We start from the raw sequence: 18,812 nt of genomic DNA on the forward strand, positions 1-18,812 counted from the left end.
GGAGCGGGGTGACATGAGAGAACTTGTGAAGGTACAACAGAGGCGAGAAGTACCCTGATGCTCCATGTAATGCAGTAAGCTCACAGCTTCAGCGCATTCATACACTCTCTAACTCCTGATAATGCAGTAAAGCTGCGAAGAGAAATTTGAATTTTTTTGCGTTAGAGTAGTTTACCTTTAGAAAAGAATAGAGGATGCATTTTTTGTATACTTCACCATTCAAATGAGGCTCATCATTACATATTTTCTGTCACTTTTCTGTCACATATAGAAACAGCGTTCTAGTGAAATAATGACACTCATTCAATCCACTAAAATGAGAATCGCAGGACAGGGAATGGAAGGGCAATGCATTCATCTAAGCGGTACAGGGGTATAACACAGGCACAGTATAACATTGAGTTGGTTCAGATGAGGGTCGTTTCAGAGCGCTCAGCTTCAGATGGATGTTATTCTCTCTTATCTCTGAAAGGCCCCTTCACCACAACAAAATATTTCAAATGAAGCATATCTGGCAAGTGAATGCATCACAGTTTATATTTTGTCATTTACTTCTGGCAAAGTGGTGAATGTTCAGTTTAGTATGCAGGTTGACATTTATTGTCATGAGTCTTGTCCTGGAGGTAGAACTGAGTGATTTCCCCTTAGATAGGCCAGCCTCAAAGTCAAAATTAGCTATATTGTAAAAATTCATGCTTTTTAGTCTTTATTGGTCTTAATTTAAGGTTAGATTAGGCATTAGGTTTAGCAGTGTGGTTAAGGTTAGGGTTAGGTTTAGAATCAGATTTTATGACTTTGTGGCTGTTCCAGCTAATGCAGAGCTGCCTCCAGAACAAGATTCATGATGAAAAACGCTAACCTGCGTTTAGAATGTCCAACTCCCTAAAGAACAGTGATACATTGTTTGTTGCCCCTTACTCAAACACACGACACAGCTCCCTTGGGCTTATGGCCTTATACGTAACTCAACTACTGTATTGTACATTAATATAATATTCAAGGTCCAGTTACAGTTTGACTAGACATGATTTTGGGAATGAACTAAGATCTGAAAATGTATAACTTTGTTCAATGGATGTGATGAATCAATATGAAATGACTGACAACCCCCAAACCAATAAATTAATAAATTAAGACTTCTATTTAAAGCATATAGGGAGTATGCACTTTTCATAAGTCTATTAATTTATTGTGAGGTGTGGCAGCACTTCATTAATAGTATTGAACAGCTATCTATTTTTTACTTAACACTTTTTTTTATTTTCTTAAAAACTGCATTGTTGGTTAAGGGCTTGTAAGTAAGCATTTCACTGTAATGTCTACACCTGTTGTATTCGGCGCATGTGGCAAATAAAATGTGATTTGATTACTGAAGATGTTACAGGTATCTTACTTTTTAAAACACTGCCAGTGTGGTGTGTTAATGAGAAGAATTCATATGACATGATAGGTGTAGATCTGGGTTTTAAAGAGCTGGTCTGGTAATCTCGGTTGTTCAGATGAAGATGTTATTGTATGTTTGATCATCTTTAGGGAACTACCGTGTTAGAACATACCCACTGGGCACACACTGGTTGAATCAATGTTGTTTCCATATCATTTCAATGAAATTATGTTGAACCAATGTGAAATAGACTTTGAATTGATGTCTGTGCCCAGAGGTATTCTGTGTGTGAATACAAATGTCATCTCCAAGGAGACATTTTCCATGTTTGAAATGAAGATATTGTATACTGTAGATATTTACTTTCAATGGTGGTTGTCAATTTCAATTGTGAAAATCATGCAGCCTACCATGCAGCTCTTTGCACACTACAAGTTGTATGGTTGCCCAGCAGCATAGGAAGATGAAAGCTGAAGCCAGACAACTTCCATCTGGCCCCTCCAGACAAGTCCACGGCACATGTCTCTCTCCTGCCCAGTAAAAAGTACTGGGGCCAGCACAGAGCCCAGCGATACCCCTGGCCAACACCTGTGATCCAGACACCCATCTCTCACACTCCCTGTGAGAGCCTGGACACGGCCACAGCTCCACAGCTTCCAACACCTGATCAAACTTAATGTCTTCTCTGCAGGGACTCCCAGACAGAATTTCCTAAAATGTTTGTATTTATTCTGGGTTAAAGGGAGATTGTCTTGAAATGTTTCCCAGAATTTAGTCATTGTACAGGCCTGTGCTGATTATCTGTGTTTCAGTGTTCTTATTTCTTAGGAGTGGGGAGCCAAGTTGATGGTTTTGTGCAGTAGGCTACTTATAATTGCATTGGAGGGTGGTAACCACTGGGAAAACATATTTCCACATGCTCTTTATACATATTGTAGGCTTGTATGTATTATGGATGAAGCAATAGCAGTTTCTCCCAAACATTTGACTGTGCTCTGACAAAATAATGGATGTGACTGAAAAATCAGGTCAGGAAATACTTGAGGTCAATTTAACAGAATTATTATAATAATAATAATAATAATATGCCATTTAGCAGACGCTTTTATCCAAAGCGACTTACAGTCATGCGTGCATACATTTTTTTTTTTTTTTTTTTTGTGTGTATGGGTGGTCCCGGGGATCGAACCCACTACCTTGGCGTTACAAGCGCCGTGCTCTACCAGCTGAGCTATTAGATTACTATTAGATTACTGTATGAATCTAATAGTGGCTGCATCAAACATTGCCAGTTGGATGCTACTGAATAAAGACTGTTGTATTAAGCAGACATATTGAGAGTAAAAAAAGAGTGAGGCATCAAACCAAAGAGATAGCTACAGATGTAGGATCTTAATCTGATCACTCTTTTTTTTAGGAAATGCAAATTTGTAGTGTTTTCAACATTTAAAAAGGCTTCTAAAGTTTGTAATTTCCACTTTAAAATGTCAGACTTGATTTGCCCTAACGCAAAATGTACCAACCCCTACAAGAAATATCTATGAATTATAATCCACATAATAATTCACCTTTCCTGTTGATGTAGCAAACTGGCTCAAATTAAGATCCTACATATGTAAGTATTTATTATTTTGTTCCAGATCACACTGAGAGCTGCTGATGCTAACATAGCCCCTCATATCATAACTGGAAGATGGAAAGTGATTTGCATTGGGGTGGACTCCCAATGTTTGGTGCTGTGACAATTTTTATCTTCTTGCACAGGACTGTCAGGACATCAACAAGGTTGTTAGGCAGACTGTTTTTACATGTGGAGATGACCTCTTACGACTGAATCCTGACCCATTATGATCACTCTGCTTTGATATGGAAATGCTCTCATACTGAGTCATGAAAATTAAGACGGAAGAATCCAGACTTCAATTGGTTTTATTCACAGCATGAATCCAAGTAAAACATTTGGACACTTGACTCAAAACAGATGACCACCACATCTTGTGTTTTCTTAATTTCATGTTAACCAGACACTTGATCCAAAGGGATTTCGTCATTAACAGAAACAAGAGTTTCTGATCTCACATATCCCCCCAGAGCTCCAGTGAGATGATCACAGGAATTTCCAACAGGATATGCAAGATTATACCGGTATTATTAAAGTCTGTTCACAGGGGTGATATGAGCAGGATAATTTTAATCCATGTTCTGTATTAAATCTAAAGTACAACTCCCTCTCTCTCTCTCTCTCTCTCTCTCTCTCTCTCTCTCTCTCTCTCTCTCTCTCTCTCTCTCTCGCTCTCCAGTGCAATCCCTCTTCACCAGTCGTGAATAGTTATCTTCATTCTGACAACTCAGCTTGAATTAAGCTCACCCATTCTCATCAGCATGCCCCCTCTTGACAGGGACATTAACTGCTATATCCTGTGTATGACAGATCTTGGGAATTGATTTTTATGCCCTATGAAGGCAGTATCTCTTTCACATCAGACAGGAGCTGAATCCAAAGTTCAATTTTCAGTAACAAGAGCTACTGAGAGAAGATCATGTCTCAGACTGACATAATCATACCAGTGCTGTCAAGAAACTGATGGGAATGAAATTGAAATTCTCCCAAACACAAAAATACTCAAAAACTCAAGACATAGACATAGACATAGACATAGACATAGGACCCAAAAGTATAAGACTATCTCTATCATCATTCAACAAGATATACCATTTTCTAAACATCTCCATAAAGATATTTGCTACTAAGGACCAGACCCGTTATACTAACTGTAAAATCATATGAAAATTAAGCACCCATATCACTGCATCACAGTATCAGAGCACCAATTACCTCCAACACTTTACAACTTGTCACCCTGCCACCATACATTTTTCAAACCCTCCTTTCCCCCATGAGCTTCATGTACAAAATATATGGCATATGATGTGCTTCATTGACCAACCCCTGTAACATGTTTATGCAATGTCATTATGAATGGCATACTCATTCATTTTTTAAATTAGCTAGTTTGGAAACTAGAATAATTTAGGAGATATCCATATTATGCATTCAGGGAAGCATGCCGAAAATATATAGCCAGACATATGTACAGTATGATGGGAAAGATTGATGATAACACTTGATAGCGGAAGATCTATAAATCTTTAAAGATAAGCCAAACAAATTCTATGTTCATGTTGCTTGGCTTTGAACAGGTTGTATATACATTATTTTATAAGATAGACTTTCTTTTATAAGAGTTTGCAAAATATATATCTTTACCAGAGGCATTCGTTTTTCTTTATATAGACAGACACAGGACATGCCAAGCCAATGAAAATTGAATATTTCTCTATCAGAACTTTTGCAAGGCTTCGCAACTATAAATTACAATAACCAAATGAGCCAAGGCAGCTCTGCCCTGAAACCCTTTCTCCCACAAGCCACTGCGGCCACCTGCAGATGCTCTCACACAATCAGTTTGAATACAGGAAAGATAAATCAACTGCCAAAGATCCATTGATGTCTGGAAAATAAATTGCCCATGCCTGCGTTTTCAGGGAAAACTAATTTTCCTCACCCCGGTAATAAACTACACGGTAGTTTGTCCTCGCTGGAAGCTTGCCCATCAGACCCAGAGCTGTGTACCTCATTTGTCTTGACAAATGGATATATTCAATAACAGGCCGCGCTCTTTAACCTGGAGATAGTGTGCAGACTGCTGCTAGGTACTCTCTATGCTAATAAAAGTACCAATGTCTTGTTTGATTGCTTCCTTCCATCGTCAATTATTTGCCCCTCTCCTTTTCTCTCACCTGGAGTGAAGGTTTGACTGAATGCATGGATGACTTGCCAATTACTCCACATTAATCACAGAGAACCCATCGAACCAATGGGGATATGGAGGCCATTCCGAATGTCTCCTGGAGTAACTTGATTTGCTCCCCACAGTAATTCAATCATCATGCTGCCTTGCAGCAGGAATCCTATAAGAATTTCAAGAATCCTAATAAACACCAAATCAAGGAATAGGCGGTGGGCCATAGCAAGCTGTCTGCTTTAGCTTTCGAGATGATCGATCTCTGTCGAGGGAGGAACTGGTTTTTACATATTGTGGAAATTCTTCTGAACACATTTCCGTTTGTTGCCCATGTCAATTCTTGCAAATTATTTCAAAATACTTACTTTTATGTTCGCAAGCTGGACAGGCAAACGCTCCCGAGTACTAAACTGTAAACCAATCAAAACTCATGTACTATCCATGCTACTATCTCTCGTCTGCAAATCACTTTATCCGTACCTAAGGTAGTAGACAGCTGGTAGGCAGCCGGTGACTACAAAAATCTATAGGACAAATAGTGTAAAGCTAATACAGTCATCAAGGCAGGACAGGGCACACTAATTTCTTTCATGAAATGCCACATTATCCCTGTCAATAGTTGGAGTAGGATGATTGCAGAGCACCCTGCCTCAGCCTGTCAGGATGTTCATTTTCTAGCTCACAAACTACATTCCTTTGCTGTGATGATTTATTTTATTCATTTTTTTCTCACACTTTTGTCTCACATGATCTATTCAGCTCTCCTGTGTCATGCTCCCAGAGATCAACCAAGTGCTATTCACCGAGCATCAGCTGATTCACTCACCTGTGAAGAGAACCATCCTACTGCAGTTTGAACTAGCCCTGCTGTCACTGTTTAGACATTGGGACCACATAAGCGTTTGCCTTGTGTCTTTTCTTTGTGGATTTTGTCTTACACAGTCTAGTGCATTTTAAAGTTGAAGAACATCCAATACAGATACATGGGCTTGTCTGACCATCTTTATTCATTATTATCTCTCACTTTTGTCTTCCACTATCTTTTCACCAAGTCCTGCAGTTTGAACTAGCCCTGCCGTCACTATTAAACATTGAGACCACATACAGTATGCATTTGCCTGATGTCTTTTCTTTGTGGATTTTGTCTTACACAGTCTAGTGCAGGGATCATCAACTAGATTCAGCTGAAGGACCATTTTTCTTGAGCGGATGTGGGCCGGAACATAATTACAAATAATTTGTAGATTGCAAATTTGTCACACCCTGATCTGTTTCACCTGTTTTGTGATTGTCTCCACCCCCCTCCAGGTGTCGCCCATCTTCCCCATTATCCCCAGTGTATTTATACCCGTGTTCTCTGTTTGTCTGTTGCCAGTTCGTTTTGTTTCGTCAAACCTACCAGCTGTTTTCCCCTTGCTCCTGTCTTTCTCAAGTTCCTGTTTTCTAGTTTTCCCAGTTTTTACTATTCTGCCTGCCCTGAGCCTGCCTGCCCTGACCCTGAGCCTGCCTGCCATTCTGTACCTTGTCACACCACCCTGGATTATTGACCTCTGCCTGCCCTGACCCTGAGACTGCCTTCCGTTCGGTACATTTTGGACTCTGATCTGGATTACTGTCCTCTGCCTGCCCGTGACCTGTCGTTTGCCTACCCCCTGTTTTTGTAATAAACTTTTGTTACTTCAACACTGTCTGCATCTGGGTCTTCTCCTGAAACGTGATAGTACGAACTGGCCTTGACTGAGCCAGCAGACTCGGACCAGCTCCGCAACGTCATTTCCTCCCAAGGAGCCACCATTGGATTACACGAGGAGTTGCTTCGTGGTCTCATGGAAGGGTTCCAGACCTTGGCCGAACGCCATGACCGAGTGTTTAACACATTGCTGGAGCAATTCCGCGGGTTGTCTGTTATGCAGCTTACCACGACGGTAACCTCCCAGCCCCTCAGTAACCCGGCTGTTAGCAGCACGGCCTCCCCGGCCACCCCGGTTTCCCGAGAACCCTGCTTACCTCCCCGGAACGCTTCGCTGGAGAGTCGGGAACCTGTCGGGCATTTCTCGCTCAGTGTTCGCTCATCATCGAGCTGCAGCCCTCCTTTCCCTCGGACCGCTCTAAGATAGAGTACCTCATCACATTGATGTCCAGGAGGGCTCTCGCCTGGGCTACAGCAGTGTGGGAACAACAGTCGGCCGTATGCTTCAGTCTGGAGGAGTTCGTGCAGGAGGTAAAGAAGGTTTTCAACGCTCCATTGTCCGGGAGAGAGGCTGCCCGGAAGTTACTCCAGCTTCGGCAAGAATCCTGCAGTGTGGCAGACTATGCAGTGGATTTCCGCAAGTTGGCAGCTGAGTGTGCCTGGAACCTGGAAGCGCTATTCGACACGTTTCTGCACAGATTATCGGAGGAAGTAAAGGACGAGCTTGAAGCCCGGGAACTACCGACGGATCTCGACTCGCTCATCGCCTTGACCATTTGGATCAATGGGCGACTACAGAAATGAAGGAAGGAGAGGAAGTCCGATTCCACTCGCCCGCCCAAGGATTCCACCTCGCCTCCGAGGCATGCTGGAAGTCCGCGACAGCTCCGTTGCCAAGAGAACCCGAGGCTACCAGAGTTCCCCCGAGAGTCTCCGAAGTCTGCTGATTCACCTCTTCCCGAGCCAATGCAACTAGGCAGAGCTAGGCTGTCTCCAGCCGAACGGCAATACAGGCTTCACATGAAGAGTTGCCTGTATTGCGGGACTACTGTTCATTTTGTGTCCACCTGTCCACTAAAAGACCAGGCTCACCGGTAGGAGCGAGTACTCTGGTGGGCCATACGGATAACTTTTCCCTCCCCTTACTTGCACCACCTTTCATGCCATCTTGCTGTGGGGGAACCAGTCGAAATCTCTCTGGGTACTCATCGACTCTGGGGTCGATGAGAGCTTTATGGATGCTACCCTGGCATCCGAGCTGGGTATCCCCACTCAGCCCCTCTCCATTCCCATGGATGTTAGAGCACTGGACGGGCGCTCTATAGGCCGGGTCACCCACAATACCACCCCCATCAACCTATCATTATCAGGGAACCACAGCGAGATGATCCAATTCCTGCTTATTAAGTCTCCTCAGGTTCCCATGGTTTTGGGTTTCTCTTGACTCCAGCGACACAGACCCTTTATTGACTGGTCTACTTGTGCCATCATGGGCTGGAGCCCGTTCTGCCACGCTCATTGCCTGAAGTCAGCGCAGCCTGCCCCTGGGACGTCATCCTGGGGGCTCGGAAGTTGCCTCGGACCTCTCTGCCATTCCCGCGGAGTACCAGGACCTCCGGGAGGTGTTCAGTAAGGCCCGGGCCACTTCACTTCTGCTGCACCGACCCTACGACTGCGGAATCGATCTTCTCCCAGCCATCACTCCGCCCCGGGGACGACTGTACTCGCTGTCGGGTCCGGAGACCAAGGCTATGGAGACCTACATTCATCTGTCCTTCTGCCTCCCGTGTATCGACTACCGGGGCCTCAACGACATCATGGTGAAGAACCGCTACCCACTACCACTCATCTCCTCGGCCTTCGAGCCGCTCCAGGGGGCCGACGTGTTCTCCAAGCTGGACCTACCTACCACCTGGTGCGGATACGGGAGGGGGACGAGTGGAAGACAACCAGATAACCGGATGTTTGTTTCTGATGCTGTCCGCTCCTCGGTCCTGGAGTGGGCCCACTCCTCCAGGCTCGCCTGCCATCCGGGCTCCCGTCGGACCCTGGCCTTTGTGCGACAACGCTTTTGGTGGCCTACTATGGTTCCTGACGTCTCCGCATTCGTTGCCACCTGCAAGATCTGTGTGCAGAACAAGACTCCTCAGCAAGCTCCAGCTGGTCTCCTCCAACCTCTGCCTGTTCCTCACCATCCCTGGTCTCACATATCCCTGGACTTTGTCACTGGTCTTCCCCCGTCTGATGGCAACACCGCCATCCTGACAGTTGTGGACCGGTTTTCCAAAGCCGCCCACTTCATTCCTCTCCCCAAGCTACCCTCCGCCAAAGAGACGGCCCAGCTCATGGTGCAGCACATCTTCCGGATCCATGGACTCCCAGTGGACATGGTCTCCGATCGGGGTCTTCAGTTCTTGTCCCGGTTCTGGAAGGCTTTCTGCACACTCATTGGGTCATCGGCCAGCCTGTCCTCCGGTTTCCACCCTCAGTCCAATGGCCAGTCGGAGCGAGCCAACCAAGACCTGGAGACGTCTCTGCGCTGCCTGGTCTCCGCCAACTTCACCACCTGGAGCCAGCAACTAGTGTGGGTCGAATACGCCTGCAACACCCTTCCATGCTCTGCCACTGGTCTTTCCCTTTAAGTGTTCCCTGGGTTATCAGCCCCCGCTCTTCCCGGAGCAAGAGGTCGGCACATCCTCGGCCCAGATGTTTGTCCACCGCTGTTGTCGTACCTGGAGGAGAGCCCAGTCAGCTCTTCACAAGACCACCTCCAGGTATCGACGACAAGCGGACCGCCACCGGACCCCGGCTTCCCGGTATCGTCCCAAGAGCTGCCCCTCCGGATGGAGTCCTGCAAACTTTCCCCCCAGTTTATCGGCTCTTTCCCCATCTCAAAGATCATTAGCCCCTCTGAGGTTCGTCTTCCGTTGCCCCGTACCCTCCGTATACATCCCACTTTTCATGTGTCTAGGATCAAACCCATGTCTCACAGCCCTTTGTCTCCTGTTTCCAGGCCCACCCCTCTCCCGCGTCTCATTGACGGCCAACTGCCGTACACGGTGAGGCGTCTCCTGAAGGTTCGACCTTGGGGCAGGTGATTCCAGTACCTGGTTGACTGGGAGGGTTATGGCCCGGAGGAGAGGAGCTGGGTCCCCGCTAGGGACATCCTGGACCCAAGCCTCATCTCTGAGTTTCAACACCAGCACCCCGGTCAACCAGGTATGTGCCCAGGTAGGACGTCAGGTGGCGGCCCTAGAGGGGGGGTACTGTCACACCCTGATCTGTTTCAGGTGTCGCCCATCTTCCCCATTATCCCCAGTGTATTTATACAGTGGCTTGAGAAATATTCACCCCCGCTTGGCATTTTTTTCTATTTTGTTGCCTTACAACCTGGAATTAAAATGGATTTTTTGGGGGTTTGTATCATTTCATTTACACAACATGCCTACCACTTTGAAGATGCAAAATATTTTTTATTGTGAAACAAACAAGAAATAAGACAAAAAAACAGAACTATTCACCCCCCCAAAGTCAATACTTTGTAGAGCCACCTTTTGCAGCAATTACAGCTACCAGTCTCTTGGGGTATGTCTCTATAAGCTTGGCACATCTAGCCACTGGGATTTTTGCCCATTCTTCAAGGCAAAACTGCTCCAGCTCCTTCAAGTTGGATGGGTTCCGCTGGTGTACAGCAATCTTTAAGTCATACCACAGATTCTCAATTGGATTGAGGTCTGGGCTTTGACTAGGCCATTCCAAGACATTTAAATGTTTCCCCTTAAACCACTCGAGTGTTGCTTTAGCAGTATGCTTAGGGTCATTGTCCTGCTGGAAGGTGAACCTCTGTCCCAGTCTCAAATCTCTGGAAGTCTGAAACAGGTTTCCCTCAAGAATTTCCCTGTATTTAGCACCATTCATCATTCCTTCAATTCTGACCAGTTTCCCAGTCCATGCCAATGAAAAACATCCCCACAGCATGATGCTGCCACCACCATGCTTCACTGTGGGGATGGTGTTCTCGGGGTGATGAGAGGTGTTGGGTTTGCGCCAGACATAGCGTTTTCCTTGATGGCCAAAAAGCTCAATTTTCATCTGACCAGAGTACCTTTTTCCATATGTTTGGGGAGTCTCCCACATGCTTTTTGGCGAACACCAAACGTGTTTGCTTATTTTTTTCTTTAAGCAATGGCTTTTTTCTGGCCACTCTTCCGTAAAGCCCAGCTCTGTGGAATGTACGGCTTAAAGTGGTCCTATGGACAGATACTCCAATCTCTGCTGTGGAGCTTTGCAGCTTCTTCAGGGTTATCTTTGGTCTCTTTGATGCCTCTCTGATTAATGCCCTCCTTGCCTGGTCCATGAGTTTTGGTGGGCAGCCCTCTCTTGGCAGGTTTGTTGTGGTGCCATATTCTTTCCATTTTTTAAAATATGGATTTAATGGTGCTCCGTGGGATGTTCAAAGTTTCAGATATTTTTTTATAACCCAACCCTGATCTGTACTTCTCCACGACTTTGTCCCTGACCTGTTTGGAGAGCTCCTTGGTCTTCATGGTGCCGCTTGCTTGGTGGTGCCCCTTGCTTAGTGGTGTTGCAGACTCTGGGGCCTTTCAGAACAGGTGTATATATATACTGTGAGATCATGTGACACTTAGATTGCACAAAGGTGGACTTTATTTAACTAATTATGTGACTTCTGAAGGTAATTGGTTGCACCAGATCTTATTTAGGGGCTTCATAGCAAAGGGGGTGAATACATATGCACGCACCACTTTTTTGTTATTTATTTTTTTGAATTTTTGAAACAAGTTATTATTTTAATTTCACTTCACCAGTTTGGACTATTTTGTGTATGTCCATTGCATGAAATCCAAATGAAAATCAAGCTGTCGGAGTATTAGTCATCCTTTTAACTACTCTATCCAAAGTTCTTGATATCGAACTGCAGCCTTGTCCTTTGATAGCTATATTTGGAGATCCATCTGTGCTGCCCAGTCTCATCAAAAGTAAAGTAGTTGTTGTAACGTTTGCTTCACTCACAGATTTTATACTTAATTGGAAATCCTCCAAACCAACCACTGTATCATCCTGGTTGAAAGACCTAATGGCTTTGCTTCATTTAGAAAAAATAAAATACACTCTGAGAGGATGCACTAATAACCTTTTCTTAAGATGGCAACATTTAATTTCCTTATTTGACCAAATACCCTCTATTGATGAGGATTAACAACTTGGGTCAACAGGGAAAGTGTCACGGTTTCGGCCGAGGCTGCCTCTCTTCCTTGCTCGGGCAGGCTTCGGCGTTCGTCGTCTCCGGAATACTAGCTGCCACCGTTGCATGTTTCTATGTTCGTTTTGCTTTTGTCTGATTGTTGTTACACCTGTTATCGTTTAGTGTCCTATAAGTTCTCGTTGTGTTTGTCAAGTGTTGTGTGTGATTGTTTTACTGTCGTGCGGTTGGCTAGTAATTCTACTGTTTGCTCGGTTGAGCTATTCTCCATAGTGTTTGGAGTGTTTTGTCGCACCTGTTAGTGCGTTTTCGCCTACGTGCGGAGTTCTCGCCTCAGGGCATTTATTCGTGCTTGTGTTTTGTGCATCTACTAAAGTCTTTTGGACTAACGTTCTGCGTCCTGCGCCTGATTCCACCACCACACCCACCTACAGCTACACTGACAGAATCACACACCCGCTCGAATGGAATCAGCAGGAGCCGCAGCCGCACAGGAGACGTTGGAGGACAGAGTCCGGGAGCAGAATGACCAGATCCTGCGGATGGGGTCCGCCCTGCAGGAGGTGATCACCACCCTCCAACGCTGGGAGACCCGAGGGACACCCCCAACGCCATCTTCCCTGCCCTCACCATCGGCGAGTCAGCCCCTTCCCGCTCCGGAACCCAGAGGAGTTCGACTCTCGCTCCCGAGGGCCTACGATGGGACCGCTGCCGGGTGTCAGGGCTTCTTTCTCCAGGTGGAGCTTTACCTGGCCACCGTGCACCCGGCGCCCTCGGGACACGAGAGCATGTCCGCCCTGATCTCCTGCCTTTCCGGCAAAGCGTTAGAGTGGGCCAACGCTGAGTGGAGGAGAATAGACGCTACTACCATCACGTACGCCGAGTTCTCCCGCCGCTTCAGGGCGGTGTTTGACCATCCCCCGGAGGGGAAAGCGGCGGGGGAGCGTCTGTTCTGCCTCCGGCAGGGGAGGAGGAGTGCCCAGGAGTTCGCGTTGGAATTCCGGACTCTAGCGGCGGATGCAGGGTGGAATGAGCGGGCCCTCATTGATCACTACCGCTGTAGTCTACGTGAGGACGTCCGTAGGGAGCTGGCCTGTCGGGACACCAGCCTCTCGTTCGACCAGTTAGTCGACATGTCCATCAGGCTGGATACCCTGCTAGCTACCCGCGGACGTCCCGAGGGGGGTCCGTCCATTTCACCCCCAGCGCCTCCGAGCCGTGCCCCATGGAGCTCGGGGGCGCTGGCGCTAGAGAGAGGAGGGGTCGGAGTACGAGGGGGTCCATCTCCTGCACCAACTGTGGTCGGGGAGGACACACCGCGGCTAGGTGCTGGGGATGGCCTCCTCGGGGAGAAGACGACAGGCCCCGCACTGGGGAGCCCTTCCAGGTGAGTAGGCGCCCCACTCACCCAGAGCTCTCTGTTGCACACTTCTGTATACCTGTGCGTTTTCCACAGGTCGCACCTCATTCCCAGCATAAGGCGCTGGTAGATTCAGGCGCGGCTGGGAATTTTGTTGATAAGAGATTTTGTTTAGCCTTAGGGATTCCCCTTCTCCCTGTTGACGTCCCCTTCCCCGTTCATGCCCTAGATAGCCATCCGTTGGGTGCGGGCTTGATCAGGGAGGTCACGGCGCCACTTAGGATGTGTACGCAGGGGGGTCATCAGGAGATGATCCAGCTATTTCTGATCGACTCGCCTGCGTATCCGGTGGTGCTGGGCATGCCCTGGTTGAGTACCCATAACCCGTCTATTTCGTGGCAGGAGAGGGCTCTGATGGAGTGGTCTGCCCAGTGTGTGGGTCGATGTTTAGGCGTTTCCGTAGGGGCTACCTCGGTGGAGAGTCCAAACCAGGTGCCCGCATTGCACGTTCCCCCTGAGTATGGGGATTTGGCTATTGTGTTCAGTAAGTCGAGGGCGACGCAGTTGCCTCCCCATAGGCAGGGAGATTGTGCGATAGACCTCCAGGCAGGAGCTGCGCTCCCACGGAGCCATGTGTATCCTCTGTCTCAGGAGGAGAAGAGAGCTATGGAGACTTACATAGAAGAATCTCTGAGACAAGGATACATACGGCCCTCCACTTCCCCTGCGTCCTCGAGTTTCTTTTTTGTGAAGAAAAAGGATGGTGGGTTACGCCCGTGCATTGATTACCGTGGTCTCAATCAGATCACGGTGAAGTACAGTTATCCACTCCCGCTGATTGCGACCATGACGGAGTCATTGCACGGGGCGCGTTTCTTCACTAAATTAGATCTCAGGAGCGCGTACAACTTGGTGCGCATTAGGGGGGGCGATGAATGGAAGACAGCCTTTAGTACCACCTCGGGCCATTACGAGTATCTTGTCATGCCATACGGGTTGATGAATGCTCCTTCAGTTTTCCAATCATTCGTGGATGAGATCTTCAGGGACATGCAGGGGCAGGGGGTGGTCGTGTACATAGATGACATTCTCGTGTACTCGCCTATCCGAGTCGAGCATGTGGCCCTGGTGCGCCGAGTGTTGCGGAGGCTGTTGGAGCACGACCTGTATGTCAAGGCAGAGAAGTGTCTGTTTTTCCAGGAGTCGGTCTCCTTTTTGGGTTATCAGTTGTCTGCGTCAGGGGTGAAGATGGAGGTAGACCGGGTGTCAGCCGTGCGTAATTGGCAAACGCCAACCACTGTGAAGGAGGTGCAGCAGTTTTTGGGGTTTGCGAATTACTACCGGATGTTTATCCGGGGTTTTGGACAGGTGGCAGCTCCCATAACGTCTCTTTTGAAGGGGGTCCGGTGTGTCTGCAGTGGTCAGCCGAGGCGGACAGGGCGTTTGGGAGGCTGAAGGACCTGTTTACCTCGGCCCCGGTGCTGGCGCATCCGGATCCCTCTTTACCATTTCAGGTAGAGGTGGACGCGTCAGAGGCCGGTATAGGAGCCGTGCTTTTGCAACGGTCCGGCGCGCCACCTAAACTCCGCCCCTGTGCTTTTTATTCCAAGAAGCTCAGTCCGGCGGAGCGAAATTATGACGTAGGGGACAGGGAGCTGTTAGCCGTGGTACAGGCCCTAAAGGTGTGGAGGCACTGGCTTGAGGGGGCTCAACACCCTTTCCTCATTTTGACAGACCACCGTAACCTGGAGTACATCCGGGCAGCGAGGAGACTGAACCCTCGCCAGGCGAGGTGGAATATGTTTTTGACCCGGTTCACATTTAAGATCACGTACATCCCTGGGTCACAGAACGGTAAGGCAGACGCACTGTCTCGGCGGTATGACACGGAGGAGAGGTCCGTGGAGCCCACTCCCATACTGCCGGAGTCTTGTCTGGTGGCACCGGTAGTGTGGGAGGTCGATGCTGAACTCGAGCGGGCGTTACGCACCGACCCTAGTCCACCTCAATGCCCGGAGGGTCGGAAGTACGTTCCGCTCGAGGTTCGGGATCGATTGATCTATTGGGCTCACACGTCACCCTCCTCTGGACACCCTGGTATCGGCCGGACAGTGCACTGTCTTAGTGCCAAGTACTGGTGGCCCACGTTGGCGAGGGATGTGAGGGTTTATGTTTCCTCCTGCTCGGTGTGCGCCCAGTGTAAGGCGCCTAGACATCTGCCTAGGGGTAAGTTACTACCCCTGCCCGTTCCACAACGACCATGGTCTCACCTCTCGGTGGATTTCCTCACTGACCTTCCTCCTTCACAGGGGAATACCACTATACTGGTCGTTGTGGACCGGTTTTCTAAGGCCTGTCGTTTGCTCCCTATGCCGGGCCTTCCTACTGCCCTGCAAACCGCCGAAGCACTATTCACCCATGTGTTCCGGCACTACGGGGTACCCGAGGATATTGTGTCTGATCGAGGTCCCCAATTTACCTTCAGAGTCTGGAGAGCTTTTATGGAGCGGTTGGGGGTCTCGGTGAGCCTCACCTCGGGTTACCACCCGGAGAGTAATGGGCAGGTGGAACGTGTGAACCAGGATGTGGGTAGGTTTCTTAGAACATACTGCCAGGACCGGCCGGAGGAGTGGGCAAGGTACGTTCCCTGGGCCGAATTGGCCCAGAATTCCCTACGCCATTCCTCCACTAACCTAACCCCTTTCCAATGTGTGTTAGGTTACCAGCCGGTTCTGGCACCTTGGCAGCAGAGCCAGATCGAGGCTCCTGCGGTGGATGAGTGGGTGCGGCGCTCGGAGGAGACATGGAACGCTGCACACGTCCACCTGCAGCGGGCCCTCCGTCGTCAAAAGGCGAGCGCCGATCTCCACCGCAGTGAGGGACCGGTGTACGCACCTGGTGATCGAGTCTGGCTCTCTACCAGAAACCTGCCCCTCCGCCTGCCCTGTCGGAAACTGGGTCGGCAGTTTGTAGGGCCATTTAAAGTCCTGAGAAGATTGAACGAGGTGTGTTACAAATTACAACTACCTGTTGAGTATAAAAGTATTAACCCCTCGTTCCATGTGTCTCTTCTCAGGCCGGTGGTAGCTGGCCCACTCCAAGAAAGTGAGATCAGGGAGACTCCTCCGCCCCACTTGGACATCAAGGGGGCACCGGCGTACTCCGTGCGGTCCATCTTGGATTCGAGACGTCGGATGGGGGGTCTCCAATATCTAGTGGAGTGGGAGGGGTACGTCCCGGAGGAACGGTGCTGGGTGCCGAGGAGAGACATTTTGGACCCGTCTCTCCTGACGGAATTCCATCGTGGGCACCCGACGCACCCTGCTCCGCGTCCTCCTGGTCGTCCCCGAGGCCGGAGTCGGCGCACGTCTGGAGCCGCGCGTCAAGGGGGGGGGTACTGTCACGGTTTCGGCCGAGGCTGCCTCTCTTCCTTGCTCGGGCAGGCTTCGGCGTTCGTCGTCTCCGGAATACTAGCTGCCACCGTTGCATGTTTCTATGTTTGTTTGCTTTTGTCTGATTGTTGTTACACCTGTTATCGTTTAGTGTCCTATAAGTTCTCGTTGTGTTTGTCAAGTGTTGTGTGTGATTGTTTTACTGTCGTGCGGTTGGCTAGTAATTCTACTGTTTGCTCGGTTGAGCTATTCTCCATAGTGTTTGGAGTGTTTTGTCGCACCTGTTAGTGCGCCCGTTTGTTTTCGCCTACGTGCGGAGTTCTCGCCTCAGGGCATTTATTCGTGCTTGTGTTTTGTGCATCTACTAAAGTATTTTGGACTAACGTTCTGCGTCCTGCGCCTGATTCCACCACCACACCCACCTACAGCTACACTGACAGAAAGGGAGGGAGGGGATGTTGTGATTTGTTTTAATATTATTTTAATATTGTATGTTTATTGTGCTCTTTTTCTTTTGTTTCTTTGTTTGTTTATGTTTTGTGTGTGTGTGTGTGTGTGTGTGTGTGTGGGGGGGGGGGGTCTTGTTCTAATAAGAAGAAAAAAAATATATATATATTTTACGTACAGTATGTAAAGAATAGTAAATGGTTTGCCCTTATATGTCCAATCAGAAAAAATACATAAAGATTTTATACAAATCTTTCTGAAAATGTTGTCTTGTGTGTGTATGGAGTGACTAACACATTGGTCACCAATGTCAGCATTATCTCTTTTCCATAAAACATATCAGCAGGGAACATGTTAAATCAACTAAATACAGCAGCTTCCTGGCATGGCCTCTTCAACCTCAATATCACTTCCAGGACTGTTTCCACTGTTTATTCTCTCTGATCCAAAAATGGATGCATCTCATGCCCTGCCACTAACTAATTTCTATGTCAGAATGTATTGATCCTTTTCTTGCAGTTGCAGCTATGAATAAATTACAAGACAGTGACAAACAGTCTGCAGTGGCGTCAGATGGATGCACTGCTTGCTGGCTGTGGCTAGCGGGGTATAGGGATGGGATGCACTACCATTTCTATAAATGCAAACACAGCAAATAGGGAGCGAAGGGAAAAATGCAGAGTTGTGCTGAAACTGACAACGTTTAGCCCCTCACAGGCAGCAAATAATTTAATTGCAGAGGGAAATGTCATTACTTTGTCTGTGTTTTTTTCTCACACACTTTCAAAGACAAGGGAATTAATTGGTTCATTATTCTGAAAGGGGCCCTGTCATCCTTTCCCCAGTCTAAAGTCTCCCCAACCCCTGGGTGCCTGTCTATGTGACCGATAGGCATCAGTAGTGTCATTAGAGTAAGAGCAATGTCTGTCAGGCTGAAATTTAAGGCCCACCTCCTCTCTGAGCCTCTCCAGGTATCCCATTAGAAACACATCTCTATGGCGATGTGCTGACCCAATGAAGTCATGATCAACATGCACGAAGACCTACACTACCAGTCAAAAGTTTGGACACACCTACTCAATCAAGGGTTTTTCTTAATTTTTTACAATTTTTTACATTGTAGAATAATAGTGAAGACATCAAAACTATGAAATAACACATATGGAATCATGTAGTAACCAAAGAAGTGTTAAACAAATCAAAACATATTTTATAATTGAGATTCTTCAAATAGCCACCCTTTGCCTTGATGACAGCTTTGCACACTCTTGGCATTCTCTCAACCAGCTTCATTAGGTAGTACTGTGGTACATCGCAGTGCTAACTGTGCCACTAGAGATCCTGGTTTGAATCCAGGCTCTGTCGCAGCCGGCCGCGACCAGGAGACTCATGGGCGGCGCACAATTGGCCCAGCATCGTCTAGGGTAGGGGAGGGAATGGCTGGCAGGGATGTAGCTCAGTTGATAGAGCATGGCGTTTGCAACGCCAGGGTTGTGGGTTCGATTCCCA

This window comes from Coregonus lavaretus, assembly GCF_964263955.1.
Source record: "Coregonus lavaretus genome assembly, chromosome: 33".
NCBI classification, from domain to species: Eukaryota; Metazoa; Chordata; class Actinopteri; order Salmoniformes; family Salmonidae; genus Coregonus; species Coregonus lavaretus.